Source organism: Mustela nivalis (assembly GCF_964662115.1).
Source record: "Mustela nivalis genome assembly, chromosome: 2".
NCBI lineage: Eukaryota > Metazoa > Chordata > Mammalia > Carnivora > Mustelidae > Mustela > Mustela nivalis.
The window spans coordinates 55653204-55659944 of NC_139021.1; positions in this window are offsets into that span (position 1 = coordinate 55653204).

Consider the following 6741-nt stretch of genomic DNA (forward strand, 5'->3'; position numbering starts at 1 on the left):
TATTATTTGCCCCAGGGGTACAGGTTTGTGAATCGCCAGGTTTACACACTTCACAGCACTCACCATAGCACACACCCTCCCCAATGTCCATATAACCCAGTCACCCTCTCCCTCCCCTGCCCCCCTATCCCCCAGCAACCCTCATTTTGTTTCGTGAGATTCAAAGTCTCTTACAGTTTTTCTTCTTCCTTGGTCCCATCTTGATTCCATTTATATGAAATGTCCAGAATGGGTAAATCCATACAAACCGAAAGTAGTGATTGCCGGGCTGCAGGCAAGGGAGAGAGGGAAATGACTTTACTGGGTTGAGGGTTTCTTTTTAGGGTGATGACTATGCTCTGGGATTACATAGTTGTGATATTAACATATTTTGTGAATATGCTAAAACCACTGACTCATACACTGTAAAAGAGTCAATCTGATGGTATCTGAATTATACCTCAATAACAAAATTGCACACAGAGAGAAATAGAGAAGGAAGAATATTAATTTTAGGATGGCTAAATCTGGCAGTGTCAACAAAAGGTACTTTTGATCTTTTAAATGATGATTTATTTTATGTTTAATTTGCATAAACCATTTTATCATCCCACATACCTTCGGTGAGGAACGATTATCTTTTAGAAATAATTTTGATGCTTTGTACTTGATTTTTTTTTTTTTCTACTGAAAAGTTCGCTTGCCGTGTTCCATATGATTTCCTATCCCTTAGGGTGATTTAGAACCAGAAGACCTGGGTTTCAGTTCTCTTCTCCATGAAATACGCTTCACGCTGTAGAACTTGACAGAAACAGTCTGGAGCTCCTGTGTGTGACTCAGACTAGACAGAAACTGCTCTCTCCCTGCCAAAGCCAGCATGTGTAATAGCCTAGGTCCAACCAGAAGGCCAATACGAGGCACTAATTTGAGCAGGAGAAGTTTATTAGAAAGAATTATTAATAGAGATATAAACTACAAGGCTATAAAGAATTCTCCACCCGCTAGGATGGAGGACAGTGTCTAAGAAAAGATCAATGTGGAATCCCAAGCCTGCCTTTCAGATTTTGTCGGAGAAGTGTGATTGCAGTCAACTCGGTGGTGGAGGAGTTTGCTGGTTTGTCGAGATCAGAGCTGATCCACCGTTAGAGAAAAGCGGGAGACAACACTTCAGGGGGCAGATGGCCCGGGAGTGGTGGGCAGATGCTAAGAGAGAGTGAGGGTTTTGCTGTCAGCATGAAGGCCTGGGCTGTGCGACGCCCACCAGCAGAGATGCTGAGTGTGGTCACCGGTCCTACAGCAGGGCTGCAAGGTTGTTGAGGGACTGTATGCAGCTGGGGCACACCACTGCTGGATGTCACCACACATACCACCAGGAACAGGAGAGGAGCAAGCAAAACCCATCCCACCAGGTCAGGAAGAGAAGCCGCTTTCCAGCTGCAATGTCCTTCCAGCAACACCTCTTGACAAAGCTTTACATGGGGTCTAGTCCAACACTGCGGAGCAGGTGCTAAAGTGTCAAATAGAAGGGGAGAGGCAGTGAACTGATAAGTGCTGCCCTCAGTTTCCTTTTCCGCTCATGTATGTGTGCAGCTTGACGGTATTTACCAGCTCCCCTTATGGTAAAGTGAGCTACTGAGATATGTTTCAGGTAATGGGATACTCGTACAAGTGATATGATCCACGTCCAGATCTTTCCCTTACAAATTTTTTTTTCTCCTAAAAACACCCATTCACAAAAGTGGAAATAAACCATTCTAAGTCCTCGGTGGATGACAGATCCATAAGGAAATACCCCAGAACACTAAGTCATCTCTTTGAGGAGAGACTTCAGGAGGATCATCTGATCAAGACCATTGATGATAAGGCAGTTCCATAAATTAAAAGCAAAATCATTCTATGGCTTAGGCATTGAAATTTTACAGTTGTTTTTAAACCTGGGTAGTCCTTTTTGACTACTCTGGAAATGGGTGTCTTTGAGATGGGTGCTACCATCGCCATTATCTAAAATATGTGGCACTGGCTCAGTGGTCAAACCATGGGCAAAGAAGAATGAGCTCTTAGAAGCTGAAAGGCTGGCATTCTGTAGTAAACGTTTGGTGAATTGCCCTTACAATAATTTGGAAAGCAGATCTTCCTGATGACTTGCTATGGACAAGTGTCTGCTGCCTTTTCCAGTCTTCCTTTTCAAACGAATAATTGTGCCCAACCTATCCCTGCTTCTCGTTTGTACATTGGGCAACATGGTGGGAGACAGATCGCTTATCTTTTTCATTCATGCATCCCTGGACCACAGGGAGCCACATCTGAATCTGACAGAAAGGACTCTTCTTTCCTCAGAAACCGAGACTTTGAGCTGAGTAAAGGGATTGGTGTGACTTGGAGTTCTCTCTCATCAGGAGGAGATGTTTTCTACCTGTGAGAGGTGTGAAATGGGTATTTGATTGTCAAAAGGGGCAACTTTAGGAGTCTTTAGAACCAAACTCTATTTCCTTTTCTCTTCATGCAAAAAACTAAAGGAGTGACCGGTTACCGTTCTAAATTTGGGCCAACAGCATATAGGGACAAGGGCTACTGACCACTTCCAGGGCTGCCCTCCATTCTATTTGCCAGCCTCTTCTCATGGGTAAAAGCATAGGACTGCCTGGCCCTGGGGGACAGGAGAACCAAAAGGTGAAAGGAGTCTTTGAGTCATTATTTGGGAAGTAATTTCCCAGAAGAACCACAGGACCAAGAAGTCTCACGCAAAACCACCCCATGAACGAGAAATACACTTTTGGTTCCATGCGACCCACTGAAAGTCTGTGGGTTGGAACAGCAGTTAGTTGTCTCAGGCAGGTGCTCAGAACCAGCTCGAGTCCGCCCGTGGAGTCAGGATGCCCATCTGTGTCAGGAACAGTGATGATTCGGGTGCAGTGGGAAGATGCCCAGCAGAGCCCCAAAGGCTGGTGATCAACAGAGTTCAGAAGCAGAAGGGGAATTAGGTGTTAGAGAGAAAAAGGAACAAAAAGAACCCAGCAAAGGATGGTGATGATGCATTTCTAGGTCACACTGTGGCTACCTGAGCAGACTTTTGAGCATTAAAGCAGAGTTTAGCTTTGACAGAATGACATCTGGCACATGGTTAAATCCCCGTCACCCAGGAGTGGCCGTTATTTATTGTCCCAACCAGAATTCTATTCGAGAGTGTCAGAGATGCTTTTAATGATTACCCCCAGAACAACAGACAGAAACCACGGTTGTCGGGGGGAAATGAGCCGCGTGGTCATATTTTCCCGACTTACAGTTCTGTGCAGTTTTAAGATCAAATAAGTAACACAAGCAAAATTAAACATATAAAAACTCCTTTGGGAAGGGAAAGGGCCCAGATTCTGATTACTGTTATGATTCCTATGCATATTTTTAAATCAGTGAATGAATGAAACACCCGATCATCAGCCTTCCCAGATTTAACTACCCATTTCTTCTTTGGTGTCTCCGTAGCAACTTCCAAAAACAGGGCATTTGTGATGAACCCTGTTCCCAGTGTGTTACTAGGACACAAATCCAGATTTCCTCTGCCACCCCTAAGAGAGCTTTAACTCTCCCCGCCCCCCACATCTCCACTTGTCAAGCACCAACTTCATCGTGGTAGAGAGCAATTCATTTTCATGTTTACCTCATGAAGGGATGCCTGCCGTGCGCCTGCTGCTGAGTGAAAAGTGCAGATTAGGAAGCAAAGTCCCTGCTCCCTTGATGCATTAACACGGCCTCCATTAAGCTGCTCTACCACGGAGGGGACCCTGGGGCCAGGGGAACTTTCCTGCTCCAGGGGTTCCTGTCTCCTGGGGCCATTTTCAGAAGGGCGCCAACCCAGCACAGCTCCGTGTTGAGTTTCTTCCCCCATGTGTCTCTCTGACATTTGCTGCCCGTGTTCCCTTTCCCAGCCCCCGACCCAGCTCCAATGCAGGGAGCTTACTGTTGAAATAATTGAGCAGATATTTTTAGTGTAGTTAATGTCTTAGCTAGGCATTGGATAAATTGTCACTAAAAAGACTGCACTTACACCAAAATCTCCTTTATGAATGTTGTAGAGAACACCAGGAGATGGTATGACCCACCTCTGTTTTGATGAGAAGGAGAGTTACAACCACCAAGGACGGACAGGCTTCCGAAGAGCCTGAGGACAGAGGTTCCATGGATGTGGCCATTCTCCAAGCCAAATCACAGCGCAGCTCTCCCACAGGATCACAGAAAGCCCTTATCATATGTACCAGGAATTATGTCATGAGAATGGATTAGTAGACATAAAGTCTTTAGAACAATGGGTACATATAATAAACAGTAGGTAAGTGCTTGCTTTTGTTATTATTATTCTTACAGTGGTAGCCCATCATAATAATAACCAATATTCATTGGTCTGGTAACAATTAATATACATTAGTATATATGCAATATATAATATTAATGTATTAACAAAATATACTAAATTATTGTTTAAGGGTTCAGTTAAGGACTGGTGAGTTTTATGCCAAGCAAGAGAGAAAGTAAAGATGAGGGAGGAGAGAGACAGGAGGAAGACAATTAATCGGTGTGTGTGTTTGTGGTAAGGAGAGGGGTTTAGAAGAGAAGCAACGGGGAACTCAAATGACCATGATAACTGCACGAATGACTCAAGTTTGGAAGTCTTCTCATCATTCGGTAGGAATGACAAGGTTTATTCCATATTATCCCACATACCCTGGTACCTGTAGATGGAAATCCCATCAAGAAAAAATGCACTTCCTGCTTCTGGAAGTGGGGGAGAGAATAGTAGTTAAGACAGAGCCTCTGGAAACTCCATGGCTCTGTGTGTGTCTCTGTGCTTCATTTTTTAGACATTGAAAGGGATATTTGAGGTAATAAAAGTTGTTTCTGAAACTGGGATAGGGTATCTAAGGAGGTGGTGAATTTACTACCCACTGGGGAGTTCGCACACACACATATTCCTGACAAACCTTGGATATAATAGGTATGACTGGATAACATATTTAAAACATCAGCCCATTCCCCCCCCCCGCCAGCATTTCACTTTTACCTCCTCTTCTCATCTTGACTACATAATCTCTCCTCTGTTGGGACAACTTTACTGTTATTCTTTACTTCAGAATGAAGCGAGAAAAGAGCATACCTTCCTGGTTTTCCACAAGTTGGATAGCTTGGGCCTTGATGGGCAAGGGCAATGACTCAGGGCATAGAAAAAAATTGAATCAGGTGCAAATCTGCAGGACGGGCAAGGATGCTCCAGGATCAGGACTGGGGAACTGGTGAAGATAAGGGGTGTGCACAGCTGTTGGGGCTCCTTACAATGGGGGTACGTTTCTTCCCAAACCGAGTTCTAAGCTGAGGGGTGGTGATGGGGGTGGGGGTGAAACCCTTGGATAGGTTTGGGGCTTTGAGAGCATGGATGTGTTTAGATCTGAGGTAGAGTCAGTGCTCTTCCCTCAGGCACTGGAGCGGCCATGGCAGAAGGTCGAAGGGCCTAATGGATGAGAGAGAGGCAGTCTGCTTGGATTAATGATGAAGAACCAGGAAGACAGGCTTCCTCAGCAGATAGCAACACAGACACCGGACCCTAAGGTTTAGATGCCTCTTACTCCCTATGTGTACTATGCAAGCCTTCCAGAATTCAGACACAACCACAGAGGGGAAAGACAGCCGATACTAGCTTGTCGGGCCAGCTTCATGTATGTCCATGTGCCCTATGAGTCACTCCGGACTCAACTCAGAAGGGGCCGGTACTTCGTTTAATGCTCCACTCTCGTAGTCTTGAAATTCTTAGTATTTTTTTGAACAAGAGGCTTGCATTTTCATTTTGCGCTAGACCCGGCAAATTATGTAGTCATTCCTGCTTGACTTCTATTAACATCCCTCAGTGCCAGGAGAAAGAGAAATCCAAACCGAGATGAAGTTGATTCTAGAAAAATAAAGTGATGTCTGCGTATCTGAGCTTGTAAGTCAGATTCTGTCACCGATACGTCCAAGCTAAGGCCAGATGGAGTAAGATGAAGCATGAGCAGATCACAGAAAGGAACAGTCAGATTTGGCCAGAATGCAGAGCGTGTGATGGGCGAGGAAGAGATAAAACTGGAAAACGCGTCCGGAGGTGTGAGCACGAGCAATCTGGAAGGCGTCCCCAGTGGAGGGGAGCAGAGTTGAAACAGCCTGGCATATTCGGAATTATATATCATTCATATACATGGGGGCCTAGAATATACGACCATGTTTAAGACATTCATATATAATGTAAGAAGTAGCATCTTAACAAGAGGAGACAGCTGGGGGCCGTACTTTCAATTTCGATAAACCTGACACTAAATTCTAGCTCTGATGCATCCTCCGGAGAGCACCAAGCTTCCATTTTCTCCCCTCGAATCACCTACTTTCTCGAGGGCTTCTGTGAAGATAAAATGAAACGAGACACTCGAAGTAGAATATTTGGCACAGAGTAGGGGTACCTAGGGGTACCCAACCTCATTGCCTATAACTCCAAGAAGATAATCTGCAAGTGAGATTATCTTTTTCTTTAGTTTGAGTATCTGCAACATGGCATCTTTAGGTAGCCTGCCTGGGATATTTTGGTGTTCAGCGGTTAAGCTGTAAATACGTGTCGGCAAGGAAATGAGCCAGTGCAGGTCCGGGACTCTCAGCCTCCAGCCAGGCACGGTGGGGACAGGGCTTTGGGGTTCCATCCCAGGCCCGTGGACAACCCGTTTATTGTTTCACTCTTGCAAACAAAGTAAAATA